The following is a 12,537-nucleotide window of genomic DNA, read 5'->3' as shown; positions in this document are numbered from 1 at the left end:
CAGAGAGAGAGGAGGAAGCAGGCCCCCTGATGAGCAGAGAGCCCGATGTGGGACTCGATCCCAGGACCCTGAGATCATGACCTGAGCCGAAGGCAGCGGCTCAACCCACTGAGCCACCCAGGCGCCCCGCCTATTCACTACTCTTATCACAAACTTTCCTTACTACACCTGTATTAAAGTTATCCGAGGAGACAGAGAAAACTCTCCATCAGGATACCCCTCTGTGTGCGCTTTCCAGCATGCTTTAGCTAATTAACAGTTGCCTAAAAACCCACCTGATTAGACTCACTCCTTCATTCATTTACTTAGCCTGTGCCAGGAATTATGCTGGGCACTGAGAATGCCAAAATGAACAAGGCATTCCCTGCCCTGAGGGAACTCAGAGCCTAGTGTGGGACATGGACGAGGTGACCTGCACTTATAATTCCGCAACAAAGGATTTGTGCGTGGCAGAGGAACGTGCAAGGGCTTGGCAGGGTATTGAGCAGGTTGCTTAACCCAGCTTTGGGGACAGCAGAGCTGAGTTTGATAATCCAGTATGAATTAGGCTGATATAAGTTAAATCCTGTGGTTTAACTTTATGACAAATCCGGAAAAATAGAGAGTTTTATTTTACAAAGGTAGAACGTAAGGTCCAAAGAGATTGATTTATCTAAAATGACCCCAAATGGTCGCAAGCCAATAAAATCCAAAGGAACCTGGTCCCCAAAGCTCCAGAGCTTTCCCTGTGCCACACTGCCCCTTGCAGACTCAGAAAGTACCCTTGATTGTGACGGGTGGGGCATCTTGTCGGTGCAGCTGCTGCCTACGCGCAGGAAGCCCTGTAGTATGCTTCTCAGCTTCCTTACATCCCCCCACTTTTCTTTTTTCATGCCAAAGCTCTTCTTTTTCAGTGGTTATGCTGGGGATGTAGAGAAGGCAGGGACTCAGCTTTGCTTCCCATGCCCAGCCCCAGATGTGGGTTGCAGGGGCCTCAGCCCCCCCCCCCCCCGGCCGCATTCTTTCTTCCAGGGACAGAGTTATGGCCCCCGGGAGGGTTGGTTCTACCAGAGTCGTCAGTTACTAATGAGTTTCATGCTGCTTCTCCGCCCCCCGGTTCCCCAGCCCTTCTCCACCCTCACATCTCCTAAGTCACCTTCATCTGGCAGCTGGAGACTGGTGGGAGTGTGTGTGTGTGTGTGTGTGTGTGTGTGTGTGTGTGTGTGTGTGTCCCAGCAGCTAGAGGATGCCTCCTAGGTCTCCTGTGTATCCACTGCGTGTAAGCCAACCTCAGGGGAGACGGGGTCATCTCCTTGGACCGTTGCCAAGGGCAGACAAGCTTAGCCTCAGTGCATTAAACCTTGTGGCTGCCTCCCTCTGAACACCCTGACGTCCACTAGGCTCTCGGTGTTCTTTGCCAGAATCCCAAGACCTCTCTGCTGAGCCTGTTCCTACTGCATGATGGGGTTACCTACTATCACATGGATTCAAAGGGGGAACCTCAATCTCAGCACAGCCACAATTTACTGGGAACTTGTTACATGCAGGATACAATGATCTCTGAATCATGAAGAAATACATGAAGAAATGAAGAAATGAAGGCTCGTAGCTGTGAATTATGTAAGACTGATGAATCACAGACCTGGACCCCTGAAACAGATAATTCATTATATATTAATTAAAAAAAAGAAAGAAATTATAACTCACAGAAATTAAGTAGCTTGCCCATCTTCCCACAATTGAAAGTGGTAGATTGAGGATTTTATCCCAGCAGTATGGCTGCAGACCCAGTACCCCTACCCACCATCATCTAGGGAGAGGAACTAATGTTTAAGCACTCACTGTGTGCCAAGCATTGGGCTAAGCCCTGCACACAGATGATCTTAGTGGCTCCTCCCAACCAGCCCATGAGGTAGGTACTATAATTATCTCCAGCTTACAGATGAGGGCCCTGAAAGGTTAAGAGGTTTTCTAGGTCACACAATGGGCAAGTGGTGGGTCTGAGATTAAAGTTCCAGGCAGCCTGACTCCTGAGTCCGTGCTCCTAGGCACCACACTCTTCCATCTGCATAGAATGAATAGTGTCCCTCCCAAAGCTCATGTCTGCCTAGATACTCAGACTGTGGCCTTACTTGGAAAAAATGTCATTGCAAATATAATCTGGTTAAGATGAGAATCATCCTGAATTAGGGTAGATCCTAAATCCAGTGGGTGGTGTCTTCATTTATAAGAGAAAGGAGAGGAAGATTCAGACACAAAAACACAGACACACCAAGAGGGAAGATGTCCATGTGAAGACAAAGGCAGAGGTTGGAGAGATGCAGTATAAGCCAAGGATGGCTGGTCACCACTACCAAGACAAGGAAGTGGTTGAAAGAGGCAAGGAATCATTCTTCCCTAGGGCCTTTTGGGGAGCCTAGCGTTGCCAACAAACTTGACTTTGGACCTCTAGTTTCCAGACCTGTGGGAGAACAAATTCCTGTAGTTTCAAGCCACCAAATGTGTGGTGAATTGTTATGGCATCCCCAAAATCTAATACACCATGTGAGTATCATGTTATCATTAAAACAAACAACAAAAAAAGTGCCATTAAAAACAGGAGACTAGGATTCATGCTCCCATGGAGTTCTTTTTGGTTCCAGGGAGTATGATTCTATGATTCTTAAACCAAAGGCTGTGAAGCTCCCGTGGGAACTGATCTGTGGGACGCCAGGGCTACTAACTTGGGTCTAGCAGCATGACTCTCTCCTTCATCATCCCATGGCATTCTCTGGTGTAGGGAGAACAGACTTGAATTTCCCAATAGAGCGGTCTGGGATGAGTCAGTTAACATCTTAGCCTCAGTGTTCAAACCTATAAAATGGGGGTAACTATATTACTGCAATTGTGAAGATTGAATAAAGTACTGGATACATGAAGCAGAAAATATATACATGAGTCCCCCAGCTCTGCTTCAGGAAGTGTCTTGTGAAGGTGGTGGCATTTTTGCAAGGAGGTTCCCGATAGGAGAGGGGCCAAGGCTATTTGGGGGTGGAAAGTGAGGGGCGCAGGGCAGTGTCACTGGGTCTCGTGGAGATGTTCGCATAGCAGACATTTGTTGCTGGGGGGAGGGTGTCTGGCAGGATTCAGCAGGTCAGTTCAACGAGACATTTGCTGACCCTTTGCTATATCCTAGGCACTGGGATAGATGCCATGGCAGGGGAGGAATCCCCCAGAAGCTGTGTGCCAGATGGGGTTGCTTGTGCTGCAGTAGAGTTTAGCTGTACCTTTCTATATTTAGATTCTATCTTTGTCAAGCAAGAAGACTTGTTTGACAGGGCTCTGGTTTTTCATCTCTGAAAAGCCACTCATCCATAGAGCTTGGGTTTTGGGGGAGTGGGAAAGGGGAGGAGATCTGGCTTCTCTCCCCCACTCTGAACAGATGGGATCAGAACAGGGCCCTTCCACATCCGCAGCCAAGATGCCTGAGCCTTGGCAGTTGTCCCAGGACACAGACAATGGGGTCTGATGGCAGCTTCTCAGGCCTGGCTCTCCCTGGGCAGGAGGCTTCTCCTGGGGCTGGCAAAGCCATTCCTTCAAACTCAGAAAAGGGATTTGGGGAGAGAAGACTGCACTGAGGCGACTCCTGACAGCTTCTCTGGAAAAGTAGGACATAGCTTGTGGGATGCCAGCCCAGCAGCCCAGCCAGCTGACCCTTCTGTCTCTGCCAGGACCATTGTCTAGGGAGAAAGAGGCAGAACTGGTTTAGGAGCCTTGATCTGCTGGGTGAGGTGTGGGGAGGAGTGTCCAGCGGCCACGATGGGACAGTTGGTTAGAGTCTGATGTTTCTCTTTATGGGTGAGGCAGGATTTGGAGGGAACGGGTAAGAACAGTTGGCCTCTGCGCACAGCCAAAACAGAAAAGATTAAGCGTTGGGTAAGGGAAGGGATTTGTCTGCCCGTACATCTCAGACGCAGCCCTGAAAAATGAAGGAATCTGCTCCCAAAGAGTCTTTCCGTGGTGCTTGAGCCCAGACTCATGCCTTCAGAAAGATGGATTTCAAAACCACCCAGGGAGAATGACCGCACGGTAATCCCCCCGGTCATCTCCTGGTGACTCTATCCTGCCGCCACAGCCACGCGTACTCCCCATAGGTCCCCAGCTTCCTCCTTCCTCCTGAGTACATGACACCCTGTTCTTCATTGAAATCAAGTCCACCTGGTGCCATCTGCCCCTGCTTCCTTCCTCTTTCTCTGCAAATGTGTTGATTTTCAGCCCAGCAGAGTGTAATCTCCTCAAGGGAAGGTGCCCTTCCTTATTCCTTGTCTTTGTCCCCATCATTTGGCATGAAAGGAAGAGGGAGGCAGAAGAAAAGGAGAAGGGAGATGGAGAGATCTATAGATATAAATATAGATACAACCTCGTAGAGAGAAATGCAACAGAGTTACAGAGAAGCATACAGAAAGCAAGCCAGAGACAGAACACTAAGGCTCGTAAAATCCTTGTTATGTGCCCAGCACAGTGCTGGGCACATAAAATACATTGTTGTTGTTGTTATTGTTATTATTATTATTACAATTTTGGTGTGCGGGACACTTCATTGGGTTTCCAGTTCAAATTACAAAGGATGATAAATGCTGGTTGATAGGTGAATACTTGCCAAATAACTCAAAAACGAACACATATAAAACCAGCAATCTCCCTCTTTCCTCGACACCCTCCCCACACATACTGTAATAAATATCCACAATTAAGTGTGTTAGCTTTTGTTTTACCTGGGCGGTCCATATGTTTGTATAAATGTAGGCTTCCTTTTCTTCTCTTTCCTCACCAAAAACCCCCGCAACATTCCACTATACCCACTGACTCTGTATTTTGCTTTTTTCACTAACAATATATCACAGCCATCCTTTTTTGTCAATACACATAGATCTAACTCATTCTTTTAATAACTGAACAACTCTCCTCAGGGTAGATGTGTAAGAATCATTCTACTATCGACGGACATTAGGGTCGTTTCCAGGCAGTGCTTTATGTTATGATAAACAATGATCTCATAAAGATTCTTGGCTATCTATTCATATATACTGGTGTTTTTACTTCTATGTGCTGGACTCCTCCAAGTGGGATTTCTGTAGTAAAGGTTTACAGTTCTTCCAAATTTATTAGATCCTTCCAGCTTAATTTCTAAAACTGTTATAGCAATTTATATTCTCACCAGCAATATGAGACAATTTTTATTTTTCCTAATCCCTCGTCAGGGGCTAGATGGAATCAATCTTTAATTTTCATGCATTGGATGGGCAAAAACATTACTTTATTATTATTTTCATTTGTACTTCTGTAATGATTAGGGGAGCCTAATCCAACTTTGGTCTTATATTGGCCATTAGGGTTTTCTCTTCTGATATTTCTGTCTCACATCCTTTGTCTTTTCCTACTGGGGTGTTCTTTTTTTTTTCCCTACTGGGATGTTCCATCTTTTTTTTTTTTTTTTTTAAAGATTTTTATTTATTTATTTGACAGACAGAAATCACAAGTAGGCAAAGAGGCAGGCAGAGAGAGAGGGGGAAGCAGGCTCCCCACTGTGCAGAGAACCTGACTTTGGGCTCGATCCTAGGACCCTAGGATCATGACCTGAGCCACAGGCAGAGGCTTGACCCACTGAGCCACCCAGGCACCCCTATCCTTTTACTTATGTGTTGGTAAGGGATTTTTGTATATTATGCATATGACACATATATCACTGACTTTAACCTTGAGCATAAGACATCAAGGTGCCCAGGGGGCCACAGAAAACTTTGAGGGACACCAAGAGATATCTGACACTTCAGGAAGAAATTCAGTGACATTTAACATCTGCTGGATCCCAAAACTACTAGGATGGGAGTTCACCATGTCAACACCAGATCACAGAACAATCCCCTCAGTGATGTCCCAGGTATGTGATGTTGGGTTTCAGAGTGTTGTTGCAATAAAACCCCAGTAACATGCAAAGATCTATGTGGAACCAGAAATGGGGGTCATGGTTTTCAATCTGGTTCCAAGTTTTCCAAATTTCGAGAAGCTGAACAGCATCTCCCTACCCACACACCCCACAAGTGAGCAAGTGATTGCATTTAAAAGTGAAATATCTTCAGGGCGCCTTGGTGGCTCAGTGGGTTAAAGCCTCTGCCTTTGGCTCAAGTGCATGATCCCAGGGTCCTGGGATTGAGCCCCGCATTGGGCTTTTGGCTCAGTGGGAAGCCTGCTTCTCCCTCTCTCTCTGCTTGCCTCTCTGCCTACTTGTGATCTCTGCCTGTCAAATAAATAAATTAAAAATCTTAAAAAAAAAAAAGAAAAACATCATCCTTCTTGCACACAAGGTGTATCAGGTGATAGAACGTACAGACTTATGGAATGGTTTGAACCTAACTACTCAATAAGTGGAACTGTTGGGCATCTCTTTTGGCCCAGCAGTCCCATGAAAAATCACTTAGGCATTAACGAATGTATGAACCAAGCATGTTTGGGAATACTTTGCTTGGAAACAATCCAGTTGGGGATCTTTTTTATGGATGCAGAAACTAAGGCTCAGAGAGGTCAATTGATTTATTTAAGATCAGAGGCTTAGAAAGTGGCAGAGTCTGGATTTGAACCCAGGTCTGCCTTGTTCAGACCCTGAGACTTTCTCACTTCAGCAATCTGATCTGATGCATTTGTTGGTCCAAGTCTATATTGTGCCTGGAGCCCTAGAGGAAAGTGAGCCTCCTTTCTGAAGCACCATCCTCTGTCATTGCCTTCGATGGCGCCACAGATTATGTCTTTGATCTCTCCTTCTCCACTGAATCCTGTACCACATGACGATATTAATTCTTATCTTAAATGAAGTAGGGGAAACAGTCCTTGACCTTCTTAATATGTGTAAGCCATTTTGCTACTGTGTGCCTTTGGACCACAAACTCCTCCACAGCTTGCTGTCACCTGTCCTTCCTCACGGCCCACTATGATACGGCACTGATGGTAACCTACCTTCTATATCTCGCTGACTGATACAGTATTCACCAAGTCTACTGACATGATTTTTAAAAATCGCCACAAAGTTCAAGGCTTATTTTAATGGATCCCATCCCTTTGCCCTTGGCATATTGGAATTGCATGCACTAGGTGTTCAACGCGTGCCTAGGACTTAATTGGCTCTGCAGGTTTGCCCCCCTCCCCGCCCTTCCCCAGTGTCCTTCCTAGTTAGGTCTCTGTTAGTCTTTAGCTGCCTCATGAGCACCCCCTAACTGAGTGGGGTTCTGAAAGGATAATCTTTGCAAATAAATTGTCCCAACTGCCTATGAATTCCACATGTTCTCACCTCAAACTCTCCTTGCCCAGCTCCCTCTCTTTTCCTTTTTTTGTTGTGTAGTGGAAGTATGAGGATTTTAAATCTACTGAGAGCTAGGTTTGAATAATCCCATATGTGACCTTGGGCAAGTCATTTTACCTCTCTGAATCTATTTGTTTATCTATAATAAAATACAACAACAACCACAATAATGCATCGTATGGATGTTATAAGGATTGAATGAGAGATTTCGTGAAAAGGATCTAACTAACATAGAGTCTGGCACTTGGTTGAGTTTGAAGCATGAAACTGACATTAGTGCTCATTTGTTCATTTGTCAGCATCATCTTTGTTACCATTGCGATTACTATCATCTTCCCCACAATAGACTGGTTCCTCTTATTCCTGTTGAAAGAAAATGTGCTTTAGGGAAGAAAAGCACCAGATTTGGAGTCAGAAAGACCTACATTCAAAACCCAACCATACATCTACTGTATGACTTCGGGCAAATGACTTCACCCCTCTGAGCCTGAGTACCCTCGTCCACAAAAGGGGATTCCTACCATTCATCTATAATGGAGTGTCCAATGGGATGACAGGTAAAAGGACACTTACGACTAACATATTACAACACACGTCACTTTCAGCTGATGGTTTATTACTGTGTCCATGGGGCTACCATTCTCACAGGAGAGAAGTTCAAAGTCAGTTTTGACATCCAGCCTCCACCGCTCCCACATAGCCCCGAGGCTCAGCGTTCCCCTCCAGTTCTCCATCTCGCTTGTGCTGCTCAGAGACATGCCCTGGATGGAGGAGTACTTGCTCTGCATTGTGTTTATGCTGGACTCACAACTCATGTGTAAACCACAGCAGGACGAGGGATGGAGGCCCACTGGTGCTGTCGCAGCATCTTTTCCTAACACCATATGCCGTCTACTTGCCTGATAAGGTTTTCCAACAAGGTGAGTAGACTTTCTGAGTATCTCCACATCTTAATGGAAAATTCTCCTGCAACTTTTCAGACACTTTATCTGTGATTAAATATTAACATTCCCAACCAGCATATTTTTCATTGGAGAGCGTGAAATATTACAAGATCCTCTCATGTTGTCTATTCATGTGACTTCCTGAAGCCAGTGCCAGACTGGGAAGCTAATTGGAAACACAAAAGACATTAAAAAGAGGCGAGGATAAAATGATGCTGGGGGCGGGGAAGAGAAAGAATGCAGACAGACCCCTTGAAGACAGCAGGGGCTGGCTCGGAGCCGCTCTTCATCACTCTGTGATTGGCAGATACTGTGCAATGTTCCCAGATAGCCCCCCTTGAACAGCGGAGCCCCCTGAGATTTATTTCTATGACTCACAAAACATGGGGAGCAAAATGCAACTGTCAGGAAGATATTACAACCAGGATCTGTTTTTAATGCAAAATCTTTAACTCACCAACTTATTCATCTCCAGAAAAAAGGTTTCCCTGTCCAAACCCCTTGCATCAGACCTCGGCGAGATGTATGGGAGAGAGGAAGGAGTTCGTTTTAACCGATAGCATTCACTGTGTGTTACGGTGCTATTCGTCTAAGTGACAAAGCCAGAAGGCAAACCTATACTTCTCTCTGACTTTTTATTGCTTTTCATCCCAGTGGGAACCAGCAGACGGGGAGAAAAAAGGTCTTTTGAATGGTGAAATGTGCTTAAGATTTTTTTCCAGAAGGAGGGAGGAGAAAAATGACCAACAAATATGATTCGAGTTTGTTATAGTCTGGAGAAAAATGTTGTTGAAGCTGGGCTTCTGCAAATTCTCTGTGACTTGTGTGAATCCAGTTAGATTTGAACAGTAGCAGTGGGACAAAGGGAGAAGTTACTGTGACTTGCATTTTGGCTTACTGTAAGACAGTGTCGTCCACAGAACTGTGTACAGAGTGAGCTACTATACAGGTGATGAGGTCTCCATCGCCAGAGGTATTCAAGTATTTGCCACTTGGCGAGGATGTTGAAGAGAAAATGCAAGTGGTGTAGAATAGGCCAATGGATGGCCAGTGAACACCTTTCTAGCCCTTTGAGTTGGTAGTTCTCTAAAATCAGCTGAATGAAGAAAAAGGAAGGAGAGCTTTGGTAGTGAAAATACAGGCACTTTCTTATCTCCCTTTGATCCAAACAGAAGTGAGTTTTGAGGGGCACCTGGGTGGCTCAGTGGGTTAAGCTTCTGCCTTCGGCTCAGGTCATGATCTCAGAGTCCTGGGATCGAGTCCCGCACCGGGTTCTCTGCTCAGTAGGGAGCCTGCTTCCTCCTCTCTCTCTGCCTGCCTCTCTGCCTGCTTGGGATCTCTCTCTGTCAAATAAATAAAATAAAATAAAAAAGAAGTGAGTTTTGATCACTTTCCTGAGTGAGAGGGTATACATTCTGCTTTATAATGGGAGGGACTAATAATATTAACATTAGCAACGACCATGAGGATGATACTTAATTTACATTTAGTGTTGGCTCTGTGCCAAGCATGGTCTTAAGTGCTTTCTAAGCATTATCTACTTCATTCCTCAGAATAACCCTATGAGGGAGACGTTGTAATTATTCCTCCCAACTTAGAGTTGGGAACTGAGACTCAGAGAGTTTGTGTAAGGTCATTGGAACCTCCTTTATTGATGGAAAGATTGTAGCCCCAGAGCACGTTTGAAGCAGGGTGATCAGAAGGGACAAGGGGATTTGGAGTTAGAAGATGAGCATCGTGAAGTTCTAGGTATCGAGTATCAGCATGTGTCTATTATGGCACTAGATACTTTATCTCACTTCCTCTCACAACAATCATGAGTGATAATTTCACAGCCCTTTAATAGAGGAGGACCTTGGAGATCAGAGAGGCTGAGTAGCTTGCCCAATATTGCACAGCAATGTCAGGTAAAGCTTGACATTTTCAGATCGATTACCATGTTAGTAAACAGGGACCCTCTGTACCTGAATCAGATCTCAAGGAAGTCGATCAACACTTTAAGATGTGGTTTTACTCACTTGAAAAATGAAATGTAATAGATGTCTTTGACTTGTCCATTGTCCATTGTTGTTCAAGTCCTAATAATGCAGATCTAAGTACATTGTGAATTAAGTATAGAGGCTCTCATTATTGCAATCCCTGGGTTTTCTGATTATAAACCTTAGGATCCTCCAACTTGGTACTAGATTGGTGTGTTTGTGTGTGTGTGTGTGTGTGTGTGTGTGTGTCCTTTAAAGAGCAACTAGAGGCCAGGGAAGGTGGATCAGTGTTCTTTAAATTCTAAGGCTTTGGTGGATGGTGGCTTTGTACCTTTAAGCAAGTAAAAGTAGATGCTGGCTTCTCTGCCTGACATTGTACTTGCTAGGTGTCAGAAGGCAGAGAGGCCAGAGGAAAATTTGAGGGAGCCTGACAAAGTGGGTCTAGGCCCCCTGAGTTATTACCTGAGTTCCCTTCTACACAAGTGATGGCCTTGTTGGCACTTGTCCAGGGTTTGTGGCAAAGCTGTTCTATGTACCTCAGTCTGGAAAAACTCCGGCTTTGGGCTTTTGCTCTTAAACCTCACCTGTGTGTGTTTCCAGTCTGGAGGATAGAATCCAATTGCTAAGATCCCTACAGGCACATCTTCTCTCTTCTCTGAGAGTCCTAAAATGATTCCTTAATAAATTCCAGGTTGAACAACCTCCCCCCCCCTTCCAGATGTGTGATCTAGGGGGAAAATCCAGATGTTTGAGGTTTTCAGAGCCCTTGCGATGTTCTCTAACACACAGAGCCCTTGAGCAAGGAGAAGGTCTAGCATTTGCCACCTGGCCTCTTTCTGCCATGAGATCTTGGGGAAGTCATGTTCATTTCAGCATCTCATCTGCAAAGGAGCTGGAAATGCAGGAAGAGAAGTGTATGTCAGATGGAGACATGGGGTGCTGAAAAGTCCAGAGCAGACACTCAAGAGATTCTTCAGTGAAGGAGTGCAGGGAGTGAAGGCTTCCTCGAGGAGGTGTGATGAAACTGACACTTGTTGGGGATGTTAAAGTTGGCATTCTGAAGAGGGAGTAGTTTGTTCAAAGCACAGAGAGGCAGTGAGAAGGCCTCGTGCATTGGACAAAAAACCAGTAAGTATGGTTGGAGCATAAATGACTCTCAAGGGATGGTGAGGCCAGGTCACGAGGAGACTTGCGTGTCGAGAGAAGAGTGTGCCTCTGTCCTAACAGCGATGAGAACACATCAGAGGACACTAATCCATCAGAGGGCAAAAGGGTCCTATACGAAAAAGGCCACTGGGGTTGCAGCTTGAAGGGCGATGGGAAGGGACAGCAGAGGCTAGGACCGGATGTCCAAGGGAGGACAGACAAAGCACCATGTAAGGTAGGGGTTGGTAAAGAAGAGCAGTTTCAGGGTACAGTTTACTTCTTGGGGCTCCCCTTTGCTCATGTATAAAACGTGGGGATCTCTGCTGTCCAAATCCTTCATCATCTCACTCCTAAGTTTTTCTTCTCGAACTTTTTCCATAGGCCTCCAATGTTTCAAGAGGTTATGTCTATTAAGTTGCATTTATTAAGGGATAATTAGTTTTCCAATAAGTACCGGTTTTAGTTGATATAATTCCCACCAAAAGCAATTAAAGTCTGATTTTATTGGGGAAATATATGATTCCCGTTAGCATCTTTGAAATATTGAAAGGAGATCATGGACTGCCATTATATCTCCCGGACTTTCCTTGCCAGGGAGTGTGAGGCAGAGAGGGTGCAAACCGCTGTCTCTGGTCATCGGTAAGACTCACCTCTGAAATTTTATGAGTCTGGGAAATAATCCTCTTTAACAAGTACTTGGTAAGTTGTAAATCAGTCTGTAAGTGTGAGGGATTGTTATAACTCATTATGATGAGGTAGATTCTCCCAAAATATGAGCCTTCAAACCCAAGAGGTAGTGAAGTAGGGCCACCACCATTTAACATACGAGGAACTGGCAGCTCAAAGAGGTTGAGTGATAGATTTTAAAGTGTCAGCAAATAGAGGCACCTGGGTGGCTCAGTGGGTTAAGGCTTCTGCCTTTGGCTCAGGTCATGATCCCAGGGTCCTGGGATCGAGCCCCACATCCGGATTTCTGCTCAGCAGGGAGCCTGCTTCCTCTTCTCTCTCTGCCTGCCTCTCTGCCTACTTGTGATCTCTGTCTGTCAAATAAATAAATACAATCTTTAAAAATAAAATAAAATAAGATAAAATGTCAGCAAATTAGTGAAAATAGCACCGTTTGCTCCCCTGTTTGACTTCCTGGGGCATCTGCTGA

Source organism: Mustela erminea, chromosome 12 (assembly GCF_009829155.1).
Source record: "Mustela erminea isolate mMusErm1 chromosome 12, mMusErm1.Pri, whole genome shotgun sequence".
Classification (NCBI taxonomy): Eukaryota; Metazoa; Chordata; class Mammalia; order Carnivora; family Mustelidae; genus Mustela; species Mustela erminea.
The sequence above is the reverse complement of the archived record's forward strand: the minus strand, read 5'-3'. Positions refer to the sequence as shown.